General features: G+C 36.9%; 1 pseudogene; it reads left to right on the top strand.

The window, feature by feature from the left end:
• LOC110196336 (ubiquitin-conjugating enzyme E2 E2 pseudogene) overlaps positions 1-12,668 on the top strand; it is a 175,963-nt pseudogene extending 163,295 nt beyond the window's left edge.
• The last annotated feature ends 11,278 nt before the right edge of the window (positions 12,669-23,946 follow it).

The raw sequence follows: 23,946 nt of genomic DNA, 5'->3' as shown, positions 1-23,946 counted from the left end.
CTATCCTTATCTTGTCTCTTTGTCACCAATATTTATGTCTATAACAGTGTCTATCCATATCTATCTATCTATCTATCTATCTATCTATCTATCTATCTATCTCTGTCTGTTTATCTATCGAACTTGTGTGTGAATGTATAAATAATGTGTGCTTTTATATGTGACATATATAAATACAAACATATGCATACATGCACTAAAAAAAAAAAACTTCAACATATATGCCTACAGTGTGTCCACAAAGTCTTAGAGTAATTTTAAGCTTTACTAGCTCGAAACTGTATTATTACTTTTTGAACAACCTTTACATGTATGTATCCAAGTTTGTGGGCATGTATATGTTGTATGAATGTTTCTATGTGTATAGGTAACAGGGCAACATTATATAAGTAGATATGTATAAATATCTATATAAATGTGTATAATCATTACAAGCCCAATATTTCATTCTTTAACAAAGGTCCTGGTGAGGAACCTACTGCCAAGGCAGGTCAGCACCTTCTCCGCAGCTTGCAGTCTTACAGAGTTGACTAGATCACTGAGAGGTTCAATGACTTCCTCAGGGTCACATGACCAACATGTATCAAGGGTAAAACTTCAATGCAGGGATTTTCTAACTCTGAGACAAGACCTCTACATGTTATTCCGCATGAATTTTTGATATGGCTATAAATTGAAGAGAAAGTGCCAATTCTCATTGGTTGAAGGAGTTTCTTCCTCTGGATGTTCCCTACATCAACGAAATCACAAATTTAGTCCTTTACCTTTGTCTGCACTACACATTTATATATACATTTACATGGAAACACATATATGTATTTAAATACATAGATGCATATACATGTGTTGTGTTGTTGTTTAGGCATTTTGCAGTCATGAGCTTCAGTTGTGAACTTATTCATGACCTCATTTGGGGTTTTCTTGGCAAAGACATGCCAGTGGTTTGCTATTTCCTTCTCCAAGTCATTTTATAGATGCGAAACTGAGGCAAACAGGGTGAAGTGACTTGCCCAGGGACACATAGCTAGTAAGTTTCTGGGACAAGATTTGAACTCAATCTTGAACTAAATCTTGGAACTCATCATGAAGATGAGTCTTTCTGATACTCTATCCATTGTACCACCTAGTTGCTCTATATGCATGTACATAAAATAATAAACATCCTCAGAACTACTCCCCTGGAACTGAGTTATTTTTTGTGTTAGCATATTTAGCCTGCTATACCTATCCAGACCCTAACCAGAATATTTGGTGTTTCATATTCCTTGTAGTTATTCTTTTAGGCCATAATGCCATCTGCCCTATCATTATTGTTTCTCACTTCTCCACAACAGGACCAGAACCATTTGAAAATGACTTACAAAATCCATTCAAGAAGACTTGCCTTCTAAATATTGCCGTTTCTTCTTTCCTGTATGAATGCGTTCCATTTATTATCTCCTATTTATCGTGTGTGTGTGTGTGTGTGTGTGTGTGTGTGTGTATGTGTGTGTGTGTAGATTATACATAGTCCTATGCATGTTGCTTCTGCTGATTAGGACTTCCTTGAGGTCAGGAATTATTTTTGTCTTTGTTTGTATCCCTAGTGTTTAGCATGGTGCCTGGCACATAGTAAACATGAAATGCTCATTGACTTGATTTCACTTGAATTGAGGGATGATATATAAACCTGAGTTCAAATGATTATGAGAGATCCACAGGGAAACCAAATGGCATGTTCAGCATATCCTTTCCCAAAGCAGTGCCAATCATCGGTCGATGGCCGCTTAACCAACAAGAATCTAGTAATCCTGTGTCTTCCTTTCTGTTTGTTGGGGACACTTTTCAACATCTTATGTTGTCTCTTGAATTTTTATTAGAGATAGAGACAATTCAAACTATCTACATGAATTTCAGAGTTTACTCGTGGTCTGTCCTTGACATATTTCAACCCTTAAAAGAGGGAATTGGTAAATTAAAAAGAAAAGTACCCTCATTCTAAATATTTCAAATAATATTTCAAATATTCTAAATATTTAGAAAAAAATCTAGTGTAATGCACAGAATAAATTTATAGTAGTCTAAATATTTATGGCATAATTCTGATATTCTAAATATTTATAAAGAAATTCTAATACATAGAGAGTAATAATTCCAATATTCTAAATATTTTATCTCCCTTACCCATTAAAAATGCAAGGAAGGAACAAAAGTTTATATAGAAAAACAGTTCTGCCCAATACATTTATTTTCTTTTACACAAAGAAACCCAATAACTAATTAGCACAGGAGCAGAAATAAGTCAAATCAAAAAGTAAGTCAACAAAATGTTTATTAGATGCCTGCTATGTGCCAAGCACTGTGCTTTGTAAGTACTGTGGATATAAAGAAGGAGAAAAATCAGGCCTTGCTATCAAGGAACTGACATTCTAATGGAAGAGACAAAATTTAAAAAAAAGCTATATAGAAATAAGTCACCTACAAATATACATACACACACACACACACACACACACACATATATATATACACATATATATGTCTATACACATATATAAACAGATGTATACATATATACATATATATGTGTATATGTATATATATATATATATATATATATATATATGTATATTCAGAATAAATTGGAGATAATCTCAGGCAGAAGAAAATAAGATTAAGGGAGATTTTTCAAAAAAAGGCTTCTTACAGAAGGCAGGATTTTACCTAGGATGCAAAGGAAGCCAGAGAAACCAGGAGGCATAGAGGACAGGAGAGAGAATTCTGGGCATGGGGAACAGCTAGAGAAAATGTTAAGTGTTGAGAGCTGGAGTGTTTGGTGGGAGGAATAGTGAGGAGGCCAGGGTCACTTGATGGAAAAGTTTATGAGATGGAGCAAAGTGAAAGAAGATTGGATAAATAGGATAGGGCCAGGTTTTGATGATATTAAAGACAATCAGGGGATTTTATATTTGATCCTGGAGGTAATAGGGAACTATTAGAGTTTATTGATTAGGGAGGTGACATTGACATGGTCAGACCTGCTCTTTGAGAAGAATAATTTTTCAGTTGAATGAAGAATGGATGGAAGGAAGAAGGAAAGAAGTAAAGGAAGGAAGGAGGGAATAAGGGAAGGAAGCAAAGAATGAGGGAAGAAAGGCCTTAATCTGTACATTGGTGGCATTTTTTCCCCTCCCGTTGTCTTTATTTAGGAAGTTGATAATTTTCTAAAGGGGAAGTGAAAGCAATGTGTAAACATATGATCAAAGATTTAAATTTAAATTCTAGTAAAATTTCTTCATGTTTCATATAAGGAAACTGAGACCCTGGGAGGCCCTGGGATGCAAAAGTTCACCTAGAGAGTAAGTGGTAAGAATAGGATGTTGACAATATCCTTCAGCTCTATAGTGCAAATATTATTCATGGCATTTTAAAGCCTGAATGAAGATCAGAGTGTTTTATAAGTTCCCAGGGTCACACAGCTATGACCCTGGAGCCAAGTTCAGGAAAGAGACCTTAGTGAGGAAAAGATAAATTTGTGCTTAAAGTGCTATATAATTTGTAATTCTTAGATATTAAAGGGTACTAATATGGAAGTCATAGCACCTGAGACTTGGAGTCAGGAAGACCTGAGTTCATGTCTTCCTTCAAAAAATTACTAGCCATGTGACAGTTAGATTCAATGATCTCTAAGGCCCTTTCCACCTCTAAATCTAGAATCCTATACTTTCATTTCAAATTCTAGCTTTGACTCTTTCTGTCTGTGTGACTCTGGGCCAGTCACTTAACCTCTATAGACAGGCCTTGGTAAATGTAAAGTTGAAATCTTAACAGCACTTAACCTCACAGTTATGATGATCAAATGGGATAACATTTTAAAGTGCCTAACATAGTACCTGGCACACAGTAGGCATTTAATAGCTGCTTATCCTTTCCCTTTCTTTTTGACAAGTCATTTAAATTCTTTGGGCCTCAGTTTCTTCATCTCTCTAACATAATGCCATTGGAAGAGTTTTCCTCCGAGTTTCACTTCAGTTGTTAAAGGCATGACCATAACAGCATGATGAAGAGATTTTCCCAATACTCTACACATACTAAACTTTAGAACTCATATTGATCTTCAGTTCACAGATTCCAAATGTCTCTCTCTCTCTCTCTCTCTCTCTCTCTCTCTCTCTCTCTCTCTCTCTCTCTCTCTCCCATCCATCCATCCATCCATCCACCCATCCATCCATCCATCTGCCTATTTATGTATCTACCTACACCTCTTACTTGCCAAGGTCTCCTGATCTTATCTCCAATAAAAGTTAAAGCACTGTGAGAATCCACTGCAAGATATTGTGTCCTATAATTATCCATTTCAAAAGAGAAATGACAATAAAAGTGAAAGCACGGCTGTACGAAGCTAATCAATCCCTTTTAACAGACTCTATCCTCCCCTTGGACTTTGGAAGCCGGACAGATACCGATTTGTGGCTGCCAGATTGGGAGCAGCAATAATGGGGAACACAATTCAATCATTTATTAACATTTCAGCTCTGTGGAGCTGAAGCCATCTGGTGGGAGGACATTCCAGCAGATTGTGAGTTGTGTGGATAATGGTCATTGTAAATATGGCCCAATAACAGAGGAATGAGCCTCTTCCCCTGCCATTAGAGGTAGGCTTCCTATCACAATTTGCACATGAAGAAGAGGCAGGATGTTACTGAGATGTCTCCAGCCCTCCATGGAAACATTGGTTTCCTGGGAAAAGCAAGTGCTTATCACACTGCTAGCATATAGAGAGCATGGATAAATAGCTAATTTCCCTGATAATCTGGGACTTGGGTTAGAACAAGGTAGAATCCTCCCTTTCCTATTTTCCCTGAAAATACATGGGACTGCCTTACTCAAAGAAAGCATTGAAAATGTGCCGTGCAATTGGCTTTGCTCTGTTTCCTTCTTTCCTGTCTGCTGTTTGTGTGAGAGAGAGATGAGGATATAAAGAGAGGAGATTTGCAAGAGACTCTAAGGCCCTTTCTGTAGCTGAATTTGGGATCTTATAACTTGAGTTGAAATTCTAATTCTGACACTTTCTACCTGTATGACCCTGGACAAGTCACTTAACCTCAGTAAGCTTTAGTTTCCTCAGCTGTAAAGTTGGGATCTTAACAGCACTTACCTCACTCAAGATATGGTCCAATGATATAGACCTCAGTTCTTTTCCTCTTTGAAGTTGTTCTTTCTTATTTTAGGCGAAAGGGATTGGAGATTGCTATGACCTTACAAGGTCAGGGGAATGAGCTACCAGAGTAGGGGAACTGGAGGAAACCTGACTTGAAGTCAGATAGTGAGGAATGAAGTCCCATGTCTTGAGAGGCAATAATAGAGATGCAGACTCATCTACCTATCACTCATGCCATTTGGAAATGAACTTGATTGGGCAAATGCTATGGAGAAACACTGTTAAATCTGAGCCCATTTTCCCAAGGGATCAAGGAGGTATGGGGGAGAGTTTGCTCTCAGGTGTTGGGACAGGTTACTTACTCTTCTGTTTTTGATATATCTTCAAAGTAAATATCCCTTAGTAAAAGTTAATTTATGGTGATCTTTAAAATATGCTAATTGTTCACAGCTGATCTGACTAGCCTTACTGGTTTATAGAAGAAGCCATCAGGAAGTTAGATAGCTCATTTACTTCTGTAGGTTTGGACAGAGATTAGGGCATATTCCAGGGTCTTTTGTACTGAAGATTCTTATTTGAGTATATTTCTTTTGCAGAGGGTTGGGAGGAGAAGTTACTGAAGAATAGAAGCTATAGTGATCAATCAAACAGTCCTCAAGAACTTATTAAGCAGGGGCAGCTGGGTGGCGCAGTGGGTAGAGCACCAGCCCTGAAGTCAGGAGTACTCAAGTTCAAATCTGACCTCAAACACATACACTAGCTGTGTGACTCTGGGCAAGTCAGTTAGCCCCAATTGCCTTACTAAAAAAAAAAAAGAATTTATTAAGCATCCATTATGTGTCAATCATGGTGCCAAAGAAGGGGATACGAAGGAAAACAACAGTCCTGATTCAAGGGAATTCCCATTCTCATGGGGAGAAAACATGTAAATATTATCTAATATGTAAATAACTAGGTATGTCGAGCCTATATTCAGAGTAGATGGGGAGGTGATTTTAGAGGGAAAACATTAGCAAGGGAGTGGCATGCTCAGGAAAGGTCTCCTGTAGAAGCTGCCATTTGGACTAAGCTTGAAGAAAACCAAAGAAACTAGGAAGAGGAAGAGAGGAAGGAGAAAACTCTAGGCATGGGGGACGGGAGGAATAGGGAATAGCCAGTGCAAAGACAGGGGCATAGGGTGTCACGTGCACAGAACTGCAGGTAGGTCCATGCACAGACCTTATAGATGTCGTAGAGAATGTGTGGAAGGGAGTTGAGTGTAAGAAGACTGGGACAGGAGCCAAAATAACTAACAACAACAAAGACAATAACTAACATTTATAGAGTCCTTTAAAGTTTGTAAACATCTTTCCATACACTATTTCGTTTTGTCCTCACACCAACCTGGTGAAGTAGGTGGTATTATTATACCCATTTCATGGATGAGGTAACTAAGACTCACAGAGATTACTGACTTGTCCATGGTCACACACCCAGTAAGTATATGAGGCAAACTTTTAACTCCAGTCTATCTGCCTCCAAGTGCAGCGCTCTATCCACTCTGCTGCCTAACTCCAAGAAGCTAGGCTGGGAAATTCCAGGGTATAAACTATTTGCTCTTGATGGTCAGAGTTCATCTTGAAAGACCTTTATAGCTCCAGAAGTCTATGATTTAAGTACTCTCAGGATGGTTCATCCTCCAACGTCTAAAAGTGATTTTACCTCCTTCCAAATTTGGTCACCGCTTTGTGAAAAGCATTTATTAAGTGCCTACTGTGTACTCGGTATCATTATGTGGGAGATAGCTTACACTGGCAATAGATAGACTTGGGTTCAAGTGTTGTCTCTGTCACATATTTCCTGTTGGGATCCTGGGTAAGTTACTTAATCTCTTAGTCCTCCAGGCAATTCTCTGGGAACAGAAATTACAAAACAGGTGGTGATTTGAGTTGGCAGAGGGAAGATCTTGGCTGGGAATTCCTTTCACTGATGGAATCACAGGTTTGTTATTGTTCAGTTGTTTCAGCTGTATCTGACCTTTCATGACCTCATTTTGGGTTTTCTTGGCAAAGATAGTGGAGTGTTTTACCACTTCCTTCTCCAGGGGATCCATTTTGTCATGTAATCAGAGTGACTTGCCCAGGGTCACACAACTAGGAAAGATATAATGCCGGATTTGAACTCAGGTCTTCCTGATTCCGGGACCAGTGCTCTATCCACTGAGTCAGCAGCTGCTTCAATCACAGGTATAGACCATGAAAATGAAGGTGCTGCTGATGCTGCTGCTGATGACGATGGTCAAAGCTAAATTTTATTCTTCTCCTTAAGATTTACATGTACCATTTCAACTGAATCCTCATGCATTGAATTTAAGGTGGTTGATTATTATTTGCTAAATGAATGGTATGGTGAAGAGGAGCTATACATTCAGAGAAGGAACATGTCTCTGTAGTTTCAAGTAACGTTTTATTTTTGTTGGTTATTGTTAAATTCATGACCAATTTTTTTAAATGGTGAAAAGTTGGACCTAGCTGGCTACACAGAGGAGGTGTGGCTTGTACCAGGACTCAAAGTATAGTTAGAATTAAATCAAAGAACTTTTTTCCATCAACAACTCTTCATGAAATGAACTCTCATTTAGCCTGCCAAGCCATGTTGCCAGACTGGACAGCGGCTACTAACAAAATCCACTAATTGCAATGCAGCTTACGTTTCTGAGCCTTTCTTGTTTGCCATCACTTCAGCGGCTATGGGGAAGCTCAGCGGCTCTTGATCGCCTCCTGGGTAAATTGTTTCTTGACTTGAGCAGCTTAATCCTCAGCACTTAGTACAGTATCTTACTCAATGAAGTTGTTTGGGTTTGATTTTCCCTACCTTCCGTAAAGTTATTAGTGTCCATCAGAAGATGACAGTATATGTATAAGAATCAGATGTTCTGCTTAACTGACAATTGACTAGTGGATATAAGTGACATAACTGGTGTCCCTGTTCCTTCAGATTCTGTTTCCAAATTATTTTCTTCCTGTCATCAATTATATTAGAAATTTCTCAGAAGCTCATGGAAGCCTAAATTTTCAGACCCGGAAGGACCTACCTAGGGCCATGGCCTCATTTTATTCTTTTTGATATATGTATATGTGTATATATATATACACACACATATATATGTATGTGTGTGTATGTATATGTATGTATGTGTATGTATATATATATATATATATATATATATATATATATATATATATATATATATATATATATATATATATACATAGTTTATTGATGACTTTTGTTTTTATATGACTTTTATTTCTGGAAAAAGTCTCCCCAAAAGTCACATTTATAATGTAACTTTCTCTTTTAAGGTAACTTTCTCTTTTAAGTTAAAGAAAAAAAATATTTAAGCAAAAGCACCTGATGTGATTGCATCTGACAACAAATAAAACATTCTGCTCTAGTAGAACCTTTGGCAAGAAAAATAGAATAGTATGTAAAAAATGGAATACACAATGGTTTGGGAGTTACAGTGCCTGGGTTTATATTCCAACTCTGCTACAAGATAGCTGTATAAACTTGAACAAGACTTCTTAAATGCTCTTGAAGAGTTTGTGTAGTAAAGGGGATAGAGATCTAGGAAGACCTGGATTTTTTTTTTAAATCATTAGATCAAGCCAAAATATCCCTCAAAGTGAGCTGTGTTAGGATAGCCATGGATGCCATTCAAATATTTTTTGAGAGGCTGTTGTTCAGCCATTCAGTTGTGTATGACTCTCTGTGAGTCCATGAGCCATAACACACCAGGCCCTTTTATCCTTCACTATTGCTGGAAGTTGTCCAAGTTCATGTTTGTTGTTTCCATGATATTATCTATCCACCCCATCCTATGCTGTCCCCTTTTCATTTTACCTTCAATCTTTCCCAACATCAGGGTCTTTTCCAAAATATTTAAACTTTAGTTTTGGTATTTGACCTTCCAGTGGATAGCTTGAATTAATTTCTGTAAGTATTAACTGATTTGATTTTCTTGCTATCCAAGGAACTCTCAAAAGTCTTCTCTAGCACCACAATTCAAAAGCATTGATTTTGTGGTGCTCAGCTTTCATTATAGTCCAACTCATAGCTATATGTTGCTACTGGAAAAAACTATGACTTTGACTACATGGCCCTTTGTCAGCAAGGTGATATCTTTGTTTTTTTAGTATTCTATCCAGCAGTTGCCAAAGCTTTCCTTCCAAGGAACTATCTTTTAATTTTATGACTGCAGGCACCATCTACAGTGATCTTTGAGCCGAAGAACTTCAAATCAAACACTGCTTCCATTTCTTCTCCTTCTTTTTGCAAGGAAGTGATAGGACAAGTTGCCAAGGTCTTAGAGTTTTTTATGTTAAGCCCTCTTCTCTTTCACCCTCATCAGGAAACTTCTTAGTTCCTCTTCACTTTCTGTTATTTGCTTGTCTGAGATTGTTGATATTTCTCCTGGCAATTTTGATTCCAGCTCTTGATCATTCAGTCTGGCATTTCACGTGATCCACTCTGCATATATAATAAGATAACGATATATAGTCTTGTCCTACTCCCTTCCCAATCTTAAACCAATTAGTTGTTCCATGTTTGCTTCTGACTGTTGCTTCTTGGCTCACATACAGGTTCCTTGGGAGACAAGTAAGTGGAACTGGCCTCTTATCTCTTAGAGGACTTGCCACATTTAGTTGTGTCCACACAAAGGCTTTAGTGTAGTCAATGAAGCAGAAGTAGATGTTTTTCTGAACTCCTTTGATTTCTCCATAATACAGAGAATACTGGCCATTTTGTGTCTAGTTCCTCTGCCTCTTTGAAAACCAGTTTACTCTTCTGGTGGTTCTTGGTTCACATATTGCTAAAGCCTGGCTGGCAAAATCTTAAGCACAACCTTGCTGGTGTCTGATATGCATGATATGTAGCTTGAGGGAAATAGACAAATCATTTCACTACCATTTGCCTCAGTTCCTTGGATTTGTAAAAAGAGGGGTCTAGACTAAATAGTGTCTAAGGCCTTTTCAACTCTAAATACATAGACTTATGGTTATCCTTGTCCTGCTATTACCATATTTGGAATATTTATTCAGGTTTCTTTTTGGGAAGCTATATTTAGGAAAGGAAGAAAGGAAGGGAAGGAGGTAGATGTAAGTGTGTGTGTGGAGGGGAAGCAGCCCCATAAGCAAGGTGCTGGTAGATTCACTTCTGTTTTAAAATTTATTGATTTAATTTTAGTTTTCAACATTCACTTCCACAAGGTTTCGAGTTTTGAATTTTCTCCCTTCCCTCCCCAAGACAGCATGCAATCTTCTGGGCTCTACATATAAATTCACCTTAAACATATTTTCACACTAGTCATGTTATAAAGAAATATTAGAATCAATGGGAGGAACCACGAGAAAGAAGAAACAAAACAAAACAACAAAAGAAAAAAGAGATCAAATAGTATACTTTAATCTACATTCAGACTCCATAGTTCTGTCTCTGGATGTGGATAACATTTTCCATCATGAGTCTTTTGGAGTTGTCATTTATCCTTGCTTTGCTGAGAAGAACTAAGGCTATCAAAGTTGGTCATCATGCAATGTGGCTGTTATTGTGTACAATGTTCTCCTGGTTGTGCTCACTTCATTCAGCATCTGTTCATATAAGTCTTTCTATGCTTTTCTGAAGTCCTCCTGCTCATCATTTCTTACAGCACAATAGTATTCCATTACATTCATATACCACAACTTGTTCAGCCATTCCCCAATTGATGAGCATCCCCTCAATTTCCAATTCTTGGCCACCAGAAAAAGAGGTGCTATAAATATTTTTGCACGTGTGGGTCTTTTACCCAATTTTATTATCTCTTTGGGATATAGACATAGAAGTGATATTGTTGGGTCAAAGAGTACACACAGTTTTATATCCCTTTGAGCAAATTGCTCTCCAGAATGGTTGGATCAGTTCACAACTCCACCAGCAATGCATTAGTGTTCCAATTTTCCCACATCTTTTTCAACATTTATCATTTTCCTGTTTTGTCATGTTTGCCAATCTGGTAGGTGTGGTGTGGTACCTCAGAATTATTTTGATTTGCATTTCTCTTAGAGTGATTTAGAGCATTTTTTCATATGACTATAGATAACTTTAATTTCTTCATCTGAAAACTGCCTCTTCATATCCTTTGACCATTTATCAATTGGGGAATGAATTGTGTTCTTATAAATTTGACAGAATTCTCTATATATTTTAGAAATGAGGCCTTTATCAGAGACATTAGCTGTAAAAATAGTTTCTCAGCTTTCTGCTTCCCTTCTCATCCAGATGCATTGGCTTTACGCAAAAACTTTTCAATTTAATGTAATCAAAATCATCCACTTTGCATTTCATAATGTTCTCTATCTCTTGTTTCATTGTAAAGTCTTTCCTTCTCCCTAGATCTGACATGCAAACTATTCTGTGCTCTCTTAGCTTGCTTATGGTATTAGCCTTTATATCTAAATCACGTACCCATTTTGACTTTATCTTGGTGTAGGTGTAAGATGTTGGTCTGTGCCTAGTTTCTGTCATACTATTTTCTAGTTTTCCCAGCAATTTTTGTTAAGTAGTGAGGTCACATCCCAGAAACTGGAGTCTTCAATTTATCAAACAGTAGATTGCTATAGTCATTGATTATTGTGTCTGGATTCACTTTTCAGAGTCCTGAGAGACAGGAGCTGAAGACTGAAGTGTAAGGAAGTGGGAACCTTGGGAGCTAGAGTTGGGCTAGAGCAGTGAGGGTGCAGGAATGATGGTGCATGAGTAAGCAGGGAAGATCAGTGGTAGTGGTGGGGTTGTCATCTCTGAAAATCCTCATCAGTGAACACCTCTTTCTCCACCTTCTCCTCTTTTTCTCCTTCCTCCTCCTTTTCCTCATTTCTCCTCTATCAGTCCAAGACAGTTTCACCTAGCCCAGCATCTAAGATATCTACTGAAAGATAAAAAGTTGAGGTCAGCCCAAGTACTAGCAGAGGCAGTTCTGATGGAGACCAGCTTAAAGGGTTCAGCAAGAAAAAAGAACCAAGGGCAAGTTTAACCCAAGAAAAAGGAAGGCAAGATCTCTAGCAAGACTGCTTATAAATTGTCAAATAGTGCAAAAAGAATTCAGAAAAAACTTGGATCTTCCTTCAAACTGTTGTGCTGGACCAAAAGGAAACATTGTGAATGGCAGTCACCTATCTTGGAACCCCTAGGGTCTATCTATGAAGGAGGAGTTTTCCTTCTTGACATTACCTTCTCACCAGACTACCTGTTTAAACCACCTAAAATTACATTTAGGACAAGAATCTACCACCATAATATTAAAAGCCAAGGAATGACCTGTCTGGACATTCTAAAGGACTACTGGAGTCCAGCTCTCAGTTTTTCTAATGTTCTCTCCATCTGCTCACTTCTCACAGATTGCAACCTTGCTGACCTCCTTGTGGGAAGTATCACCAGTCAGTACATGATCAATAAAGCAGAACATGACAGAATGGCCAGGCAGTGGAGCAAGAGATGCACAACATAGGAACCTCCTACCATGGCTTCTGTACAGACATCTCAGCAAGCACATTCACCAAGTGCATCAATAACACTTCCATCCTTTGAAGACTTATTTTTGATGACATTTTGAGCCACTTTGTGAAAATATATTGTCCTTTTTATTATTTTATTTTATCCCCCCCTTTTGAAATTCTATTAACTTGAAAGCTGTTTCTGCTCCAAGTAGATGAGAATTTTTTGGTTTCTGTTTTTTCAGAATTTTGGATCGATAATAATACAGGGCTTTGTCACAAAGCTTTGTATTCATGTGTTTTTTTTTTCTTTCATGTAGTATTTGGGAAAACAAAACAAATTCAGAAATTATACCTCATTTATACTTCGATGTTTAGCATTAATTTTTGTGTATAGAAGTCTTTAATGGTGGGTGCGTGGTACTGAGAACAAGTTTTCTACAATAACAGTGCATTATTGAGACTGTTTATTACTAGCCTTCCATTTCCCAAAAAAAGGATTATTGGCTTAAACAAAATAATACGTATTTTGGTTTGCTTAAAGTGCTTGTTAATTTCTTAGGGATCTGCCTCTTTTGACTGTGGATCAGTTGATATACACTTGTATTATAAGAGAACTCAATTAAAAAAAACTATGGCAGATAGGAAAGGAAAGAAGGAAGAAAGAAGGAAGGAAGAATTTTAACAACGTCCACTTTTTGTCAGCCAATTCCCAAATATCATCTCATTTGATCTTCATTACAACCTTGGGAGGTAGGTTTATTATTCTCCTCCTTTTACCCCCGAGGAGCCTGAGGCAAATAGAAGTTACAAGATTGCCTGTGGTCACACAAACATTGACAATCTGAAAACCACTCAAAGGAGGGTACCCAAATTTGAGGGTGAAGAGATGTGAGATTATGTCATTTGAGGATGGTGATGAAGATAGTGATTATCTTGGTAAAATTAGAAGCAAGAACAGGACTAGTTCATATGTATACAGGTTCCCTAAATACTTTACCACTTTTTTTAAGAAAGAAACCTTAGAACAGAGAGAATTGATGTCCGGATGACAGGTAGACAATGGGTTAAACTTGGCTTGTTTTGCCAGAGAAGGGAGAAATAAGTCTGTTAGATGAAGACTGTATCAAAGTAGACTTTAGTTCAATGTAAAGAAAGTCTTCCCCAAATGGGAGGTATGCCAGAGTGTAATGGGCTACCACAAGAAGCTTGAGGGTTCCTCTTTCCTTGAGGTCTCTGATCTTAGGCTCGCTGCTCATATTTCAGTGATGTTGCAAGGAAACTTGCAGGTATAGGGCAGGTAAGACAAGCTATAGAATAGTGCTGTCAATCTCAAGCCCCTAAAAGTCCCAAGTGGGAGCCAAACTATAATAGAATGTAGTTGGAAAAGGTTTAACAAAATACACAAAAATACACTTTGACCTAATGCTAATTTGTGAGTTTCTAAGTCAACATGTGCCAGAAATATCTGTTACCTATTTGAGTTTGATACCACTATTGTAGAAGACCTTCCAACTCTAAGATTTCTTAATTTTATAAATCTCTGAAGGCATGTAACATTTCCTCACTTTCCTAAAACAAGAAGGAGAGTCCTTCTCTCAGAAGCTCCTGGGCATAGTAACACAGAATAGCAGAAATTAGATATAGATCAACATGTCATACCATATGCCAAGATAATCTTCAAATGGATACATAGCTATAAATGGGGATATCATAAGCAAATTAAGCAAGCTAGGGAAAAAAAAATCACATTTCATATCAATGGTTAGAGAGAGTTTATGAATATACCAGGGCTAGAGAAGATCACACAGAATTAATGCATCTGGGGGGGGATGTAGCAATTTCTCTGGTAGAGGTCTCCAATTCATACACACACACACACACACACACACACACAATTCCAATTTTTAAGAATAAGAGCTTTTCCCCAGTTGATAATTGATAAATGGTCAAAGGTTATAAATAAGCAATTTTCAGAGGAAGAAAACTTAAGCTATTGATAGCCATATAGAAAATGATCTAAATCACCAATAATGAGAAAAATATAAATTAAAACAACTCTAAGATTCCACCTCCTATCATCAGATTAAGCAGTGCTGACCAAAAAGGAAAATTACAAATGTTGGAAAGGCTATGGGAAAATAGGCACAGTAATGCACTGCTGATGAAGCTGTAAAATGGTCCAACCATTCTGGAACGCAATGTGGGACTCTGTCTATAAAAAGCTACTAAAAATCTATACCCTTTGACCCAGAGATACCACTAGTAGTTCTATATGTGAGAAAAAATTAAAGGAAAGTGAATCATATATACAAATAATATGTATAGTAGCTCTTTTTATTGGAGCAAAATATTGGAAGTGAAAGGGGCTCCCATCAGTTGTAAAATGAATGAGCAAATTATGGCCTATGGATATAATGGAATACTATTTTGACTTATGAAAGTGTGAAGGGGATGGTTTTAGAGAAGCCTGGGGAGACTTGTATGAGCTGATACAGAGTGAAGTGAGAAAAGGAGAGCAATTACACAACAATAAGAACATTGTAAAGACAAAGAACTTTGAAGGAATTCAGAACTCTAACCACTAGTTGGATTCCAGAGGATTCAAGATGAAACACCCTACCCTCACGCATCCAGAGAGATGATAGACTAAGCATGCAGATTGAAACACATGGTTTTGAATGTGGACAATGCAAGTGTTTGTTGAGTTGGACTGCACATTTGGTACAAGGTTTGTTGTTGGTGTTTTTTGTTTTTTTGTTTGCTTAGCTTATTTTTTTTCTTTCAGTACAGGTAAGGAGAGAAGATTGATTTTTGTTGATTAAAAATAAGATTAAATTTAAAATATTAACACAGAACATAAATTTTATTTCTATTTTAGCAAATCATGCCAATGTATTTTTGTAATGTCTGAATATGTAAAGACTGAAGCATCATAATGACAATAGACAATAACTATTAAACAGATTGTGATATTCTACATGAGATCCTTCCTTTGCCCTTCCCTTCCCTATTATGTTTTTCTTCTTTTTTACTTTAACTACTGTCAGTTCCAAAGAACTTGGACCATTGATTTTCATGATTCCTTATTTATTTTTATTTGATTTATTGTTTCAATTAGTGGGGGAATTGGAAAAGAAGAGGGATGAGAACAAGTATTTAGAAAGAGCCTGCTTAATAATTTCTTATGTCATTTCATCCTTAAAACAACACTGAGGTAGATGTTATTTGGATCCCAATTTTAGATGTAAGGAAACTGAGGCAGATAACAGTTAAATGATTTGCTTAGAGTTATAGAGTTAGTCTCTAAGGTCAGACTTGAACTCATCCTCTCAACTCCAGGCTCAGCATTCTATCTATTTTGCTATTCCAAATAACCACCACAAACATCAACAAAAGAATAAAAAAAGAAACCCACAAAACAAACATCAGAGTCGAACAAAGCAAATTTCTTTACTGGCCGTAAGCAAAAACATAGTCTCTTTCTGCATTTTTTATTCCATCACCTCTCTGATGGGAGTGGACAGAATGCTTCATTATCAGTCTTCTGGAATCATAGATTTTCATTGAATTTATTAGAATTTTCAAGTCTTTTAGAGTTGTTTTTCTTTATAACATAGTTGGTATGTAAATTATCATGGTTCTGCTCACTTCACTTGGCATAAGTTCACAGAGATCATCCCAGTTGGAGTCCCATGATTTCTGTGGGAGTTCATATTTATTTAGACTTTTAAATTTTTACCTTTTGTCATGACTACTTTCTAAAGGATTTGAGGATATTTATGGGATAAAATGCAACAAAAGAGGAAAAAAATAAATATGATAGAACAGAGAACTTACAAAGGAGTCCCAAAGAATTTGATGCCACCAGGCCTCTGAGACAGTGATAGCAGCAAACTCTTGCTCAAGTTTCTTCTTAGGCTTTTGGCCATTAAGGTCAAAAGAGAAATATTTTGGCTTATAAAATGTTCATTATATGGTAAAGTAGGTATAAAAATTCCATGGGAGGGCCAAGTTTCTTTTTTCTTAGGACTAAGCTCAATTGGAATACAGGAAAAAAATTTAAGACAACCCCACTGCCCTTTTGACACGTGAAAAATGTCATTTCCATAGTGCTTATGGTTTGGAAGCACTTTACAAATATTTTCTCATTTTATCCTCACAATAACATTGCAATGTAGGTGCTCCTATTATCCCCATTGAATAGATAAGGTTGCTGAGAATGATTGCCCAGACACATGCAGTTAGTAAATGTCTGAGATGGGATTTGAACTTAGGATCTCTTGACTCTAAGCCCAGCACTAGCTACTGTGCCACCTAGTTGCTTTGAGATGATAAAAAAAAATCATAGTATACCCAGTTGGTAAAATACCAAAGTATGTACCCTGGTTGATTAAAAACTAAGTCATTTAGTTCAATTTTGTACATATTTATATGACACTTATGATGGGGAAGACACTGTGCCAAAGTATTTTTAAAGTACTTTTAAAATTATGAACTTGACAATTTACAAAACAAATCAGTACATATGCATGAAATTATGAGATTTTTTCGTATAGTTTTTGGGGGTTATTAAATTTAACATGTTAGTTTTTAAAAATGATTTATTTACATGCCCTTCTGATTTTTTTTGTTTCTTTTTGTACATTTCTACATTTTGTTGTTTTCTCATTTTTTTGTATTACTTATCACTTTCAATTACCACCAACGTTTTCCCCTCAATGTAAGAAATCCCTTAACAAATTAGTACAGTCAAGCAAAATAAATAAATGCCTATGCTATGTATGAGGATATGTTTCCTTATGCGCCTTTAAACCATAATATCTCTAAAGAGTGAGAAGCTTACTTCATCTCTGGTCTTCTACACTCATGATTGTTCAGTATCAATTATGTCAATTGATGTTATCATAATCTTGCTCTGTTTTTGTATGCCCACTAATCATAGAACTTAGCAAAATGTCTAGCACACAGTAAGAGCTTACTCAACACTTGTTAAGCAAAAGACTGCCCAACTATACAAAGTAAATTGTATCTTCCAGAAGCTAAAGGACATTTCCAGTATAAAATTTCACAATGCTCTATATGACATAGAAAATATGTTTAATGTGGAAAATTAAACTTATAGACACAGTAAGTCTTTATTGGATTCTTCATAAATAGAGAAAAACAAAGACCATCCAAATGTTGCCATACAGACACATTACACATGCATCACACATATGTATGAAAGCCTATAAAATGATTGTAAAACATATGATTGGCAGAGAAGGCTTGTTAATTTAAAAAAAAATGCCTACATTCCTTTACAGCAAAATAACAGAATGAGAAGTGCTGGTCTGCATTAAAAAGATTTGTTGAATGAATATTTAATTAACAACTCTTTATGAACCTTATTGGCTAGCATGAAATATGAATTAGCCTCTATGCATTGTCCTTGAAAATTCTATGCAATACAGGGGGTGAAATTTTGTCATTTGTATCCATGATGTTCTCCCTCCTCTCTCTCTCTCTCTCTCTCTCTCTCTCTCTCTCTCTCTCTCTCTCTCTCTCTCTCATTATATCATATTGAATCATGTTGTATCATATTTGTTTTGGAAGGTTATTGGGATATATACACATACATGCATACATATTTGTATATACATAGATTTGTTGTTCAGTTGTTTCAGTCATGTCCTACTCTTTGTGACCCCATTTGGGGTTTTCTGGGCAAAGATACTGGAGCAGTTTGTCATTTCCTTCTCCAACTCACTTTACAGGTGAGAAAACTGGGGCAAACATGGTGGAGTGACTTGTACAGAGTCACACAGCTAGTAAATGTCTGAGGCCAGTTTTGGACTCAGGAAGATAAGCCTTCCTGACTCCAGGCTGACACTCTATCCACTCTGCCACTTAGCTGAAAGATTAAACTGACACCTTAGCTCAATTCCTACATAGTACTGATCCCACCAAATTTAGATCTATATGTGGCATGACTGTAGGATTTACCTGCTTCTCAGCTATTGCTGAATGAGGTACGAAAGGTCACTCAAAAAGATCTCCTCTTCCTCCTCAGGACATAGTTGTTTTGCTTGCTTTGAAATCCAGGATCTGGAAGTTTGGAAGCTAGAGGAGGCAATATTCTATCCACCTTGGGTCATTGATGCTACATAGCTTACAGACCTAAACTCTGGGACGATGGGATGCTTAGAAGACTTGTGGATATTTTGAACTCCCAAGGGCAAAAATTCTACTACTTTAACTGGTTGCTAAGCTCCCCTAAGAGCATTGAGTAAAAGTGATATAGTGAAAGCTGATAGATCTTTGTGAATGCCTCCTTATTCAATAAAGAGCATCCTTTTCAAAATCTGGCTACCTAACTTTTATGATGTCTACACATGCTACTTAATCTGTGTCTTCATTTCCTTTACAGAGCACCCTGATTCTCTCAGAAATAGTCCCCTAGCATTCTCCATGTGGAGACATCATCTCAGGTGGTATGAGCATCTACCAGACATCCATGGCATAAGTGGGGATCTTTTCTTTTTAAACCAGAGCTATGATTTCCTAAGGGTTCTTCTCTAAAGTCTTTCTATTTCATGTTTTTTTCAGAGGAACTTCTGGTGAAGAACTTCCTTTACCAATAAAATTTCCTTTGAAACTTATCAATCAACTAATCATACATATTTATTAAGTGCCTACTCGAGCCATAATATCTCTAACATATGCCCTCTTATCTGCCTTCACACTTTTTCCACTGTGTTACAAGCATGCCCTACCTCTTATCCAGACTATGGAATCTCTCCCCACTCCAAACCATCCTCCAAGTAGCTGCCCAGGTGATTTTTTCCTACAACCCAATTCTGAATTAAATGGTCACTTATTAAAATCCAGACTCACCCTTTCCTCTAGAACAAAATATAAGCTCCTTTGTTTTGCTTTTAAAGTTTTTTACAACATGGCATTGACATACTTTTATGTTATATATATATATATATGTGTATGTATGTGCATATATATGTATATGTGTGTACATACACACATACATATACATCTCCTATTTTTTCACTCTATAGTGCAATCTGGAAATTTTGTTCTTTGTACACAACACTCCCCATATCTCCACACCTTTGTGTTCCCAATTCTTGGAATGTACATCCTCTTATAATCTTTTGTTCCCTTCAAAATTATTCAAAGAACTTTTCTGATCCCACAACCTGATAAAGCCCTCCCTCCACTGTCCCCCAAAATAAGCTTACATGTATGCTTCATGGGGCAGCTAGATAACACAGTGGATAGAGTGTTGTGCCTGAAGTCAGCAAAATTCATCTTCCTGACTTCAAATTTGGTCTCAGACACTTACTAGCTGTGTGACCCTAAGGAAGTCACTTAACCTTTTTTGCCTCAGTTCTTTATATGTAAAATGAACTGAAGAAAGAAATGATAAACCATTCTAGTATCTTTACCATCAACATCCCAAATATTGTCACAAAGAGTTGGAGTTGGACACAACTGAAATGACTGTACAAAAAAAATTCATATGGCGTATATACACACACATATACATATATATGTATATATAAGTATATATGCACACACAAACACGTATATGTATATATGTATATATATGTATATATACATATACACATATGTATATATGTATGTGTATGTATACTGTTTTCCCTTATATAATATTAATTACTTGACTTTAGGAAGTTTCATTTTTGTTTTTGTAACCCCAGGATTTAAAACAGTGTAGGTGCTTAATAAGACACAAGGAAATATACAACAATCTCATAGAGATTGAAACATAGAGTGAAACAACTTTACCAGGGTCATACAGCTAGTAAGCGTCAGAAGCTGAGTTTGAGGACAAGTCCTCTTGATTATTTCTAGCACTCTATTCATTTCACCATGTTGACCTAGATGTCAAGAGTACATTGCCTTAGCAAGCATAGTAAATAGGCTCAAAGTCCAGATATTCTACTTATTTCCTGGGTGATCTTGGGCATGTTCCTGGCTGTGGTTTACAATGTGTTGAAGTGAGTAAATCCTGGTCTTGGAATCAAGAATCAAGAATCAAGAAGATCTGATTTAAAATCCCACCGCTCTACATTCAGTAGATACAAGACCATGGAGAAATCACTTAACTTCTCTGAATTTCAATTTTTCTCATCTATAAAATGAAGACAAAAGTTGTCTTAAGGCTCCAGTGAGCTAATGTTTGTGAAGTGCTCTGTAAATTTCAAAGTGCTACTTAGATGTCAATTGCTATGATTTAACTTGTCAAGGACTTAGGGTCTTTGATTGTAAAATGAAAATTTGGACTAGATGAACTTTAAGATACTTTATAATTCTAATCCTGTTATCTTATTGTCCTCTTTGCCCTCCCCAAATAGCATGATGAGGCCACATGACTCAATATGAACAAACATTTTAATATCATAGCTACAAAAGCTAGTAACCTCAAGGGCTACATTATGAGAGGCAGAACTTCCTGGATTAAGGAGTTGATAATCACCCTTTCCTCTATCCTGCTCTCACCACATCTGAAATATTGTGTTCAGTTCTGACCATAAATGTATAGGGAGAAGATGCCACAGCTAGAGAGACTATCGTTGTGTGTCTCAAAGGGAGGCAAATCAGACATCTTTAGCTTCTTGTCCCTTCACTATTCTCCAAGGTAGACTTTGATTACTGCCAGGAGAGGAAACAGGTTGTTGGGGCTAGAAGACGTTCTGCTCTCATCAGAGAGATGGGACATCAGGCTAGAATTGTATCTATCTACTCCCTTAAATATTATTAGCCCAGGGGACATGACTATATTCAATCTAACTTTTGATTACTTTGTCATTCTTATTGGGGAGAAGGGGGACCCCAAGATTTATATCCAAAGGTGATCCTTTTCCCAGCAAATACCAGTTTCACAATGAACACACCTAGTGAATAACCAAGAAACTCATTTATCCAATTCATAGTAAAACAGGAATCAGAAAAGTAATACCTAGGTTGATGTATACCAGACAATAAATAGTGAAGTAGCAATATGACTCTGATCAACCATGAGAAAATCCTGAATCTCATTCAAAAGGAAACTCCTCAAGGTATCTTGAGTAGCAAGCTGGAAATAGGGACATGACAAAGACTGCTGGCTCCTCTCATGTCTTGTAGAACCTTTCCCTTTAGTGAGGTTAGTCTCTTTCATCTCCTCTCTTGAAGCTGGAAACCAGAAGAACCCAAAGTAACACACACATCTTGAAGAGTCCTCTAGAATATTTGAAGCTTGAAGAGTTCTGAAGGGGACTAGTGAAGGATAGGATTCTCTTGCTCTCATGAACTCCATGCTCTTCATTACACAGGGCAGGACATTCATTTCCAGCAATGAGAGAATCATATACTAATGGACTTTGGGAAAGGGGATACACATGTTTTACAAAAGATATAGATGAGTAAAAGAGTATTCATAAGAGGATAACCAGGATGATGAAGGGTCATGAGTCAATGCCATAAAAGCTTTGATTGAAAGACTTGGAGGCATTTAGTCTGAAGAAGTGAAAGCAAGATACATATGGGAGAGTTAGGAGTTGGAGGACATGATAACCATCTGTCTTGTAGTATGTGAATTGCTGTCAATGAGAAGAGGTATTAAATTTGTTCTAATCACCCCCAAGGGCAGGATAAAGAGCAATGGAAGCTGAAGGTGCAGATTTTGGATTTTATGTCTAGAAAAGCTACTTAACAATTAGAGCCTAACAATTAAATTCCTGAAATGGAATGGGCCAGCTCAAGAAGCAGGCTTATAGTTCTAGAGCTTGTGGGGATTCTAGAGTCTATCTAGTTCAATATCCTCATCTTTATATAAAGTAGGAACATGGTATCATAAATTTAGAGTCAGAAAACCTCTTAGAGATCACATAGTCTAATCCCCTCAGATCAAAGTATCCCATTAGTATTGCAGATTGTCAAGTAGATAATGATTTAAAGGTCACCTAGTCCAACCTAATCATTATACATATGAAGAAATGGAAGCCCAGAGAGATGAAGTGAATTGCCTAAGATTAACCAGGTAGGAAGTGAATGACTGGGATATTACAGACAGAAATATAGTTTGGATACACATTCTAGTGGGTTTTCTCTGAGTTCTCTTTCAACTCTGTAATTCTGTGAATTGTTAATGTAATAGAACAATTAACGTATATATCTCTTTAAGGAGCATTGGGAATTCTGGTCAGAGTCCTAAGTCAATGGGAGAAACTGTATTGTTGTTCATCAATTCTCAACACCTGGGCTATGCTCTTCATCTTTTATGAAAGTTGATGCTAAGATTTCCAAGTCCATTAAACTGGGTTTGTTTCCTTAACTCAATATTATACATCTACATTTTGAGTGTCTAATCTAGGTATAATTTGGGAAGTCCCTGAATAAAGGGGGATGGAAACTTTTGCCCAGGGCAGGGAAAAATTTTAGGGGTGACAAAGCCTGAGTCTTCTTCAGAAAAAGTGCATTTTGAAAGCTAGGACACAACAGTCCCACAGAATCTATGGGCACCATGTTTTCAGAACAAGAAAGTGAGATGATTGTCTATCAGAGACTATTGAAGTAGTGAGATCTTCTAGTGTTTGAAATTGCTAGGTTTGCAGTCAGAAAGATCTGAGTTAAAAATAGTACCTCAGACACTTACATGTGCGACTCTGGGAAATCACTTCACACCTTAACCTCAGTTTCCTTATCTATAAAATGGGGATGATAATAGTATGTTTTAGAAATGCCATATGATACATATGAGATAAAATACGTAAAACACCTTGCAAGTGTCAGCCTCAATTTCATGTTAGATTTTGTTATAGTGTTGTTGTTGTTGTTGTTAATGATTCATTTATTTTTAACTGAATCTTGGCTCAGAGGACTTGGATTCAGATTCCAGCTCTGTTATTTACTCCTTATGTGACCTTAGGTGAGCTGTTTATTTTATCCAGGCTTTGGCTTCCTTATCTGTAAAAGCAGAATCTTGGATTTATTGCTGGCCATAGTGACTTCCAGTTCTCAATCTGTTATCCAATGTATCAAAGGAGAGAGGATGCCAGTGAACCGACACTTTGCTTCCTCAAAACTTGGTTTCACTTCTTTTTTATTTTAAAATTTGCTTGTTCTAATTGCTGCTTATTCCTTAAATGTGCTTATCGTGCCACCTAGAATCACACACAACAATGAGATCTAGTTCCTAACGTTGATGCTTTCCAGAAAAATGATGTAGGGCCCAAAGCTAATTGAGTTTGGAGTCTGAATCTGGGTTCAAATCCCAAGTCTGGCCTT

This window comes from Phascolarctos cinereus, unplaced genomic scaffold (assembly GCF_003287225.1).
Source record: "Phascolarctos cinereus isolate Bilbo 61053 unplaced genomic scaffold, phaCin_HiC Scaffold_2;HRSCAF=192, whole genome shotgun sequence".
NCBI lineage: Eukaryota > Metazoa > Chordata > Mammalia > Diprotodontia > Phascolarctidae > Phascolarctos > Phascolarctos cinereus.
Note: the sequence above shows the minus strand (reverse complement) of the source record. Positions and strands in the feature narration are given on the sequence as shown.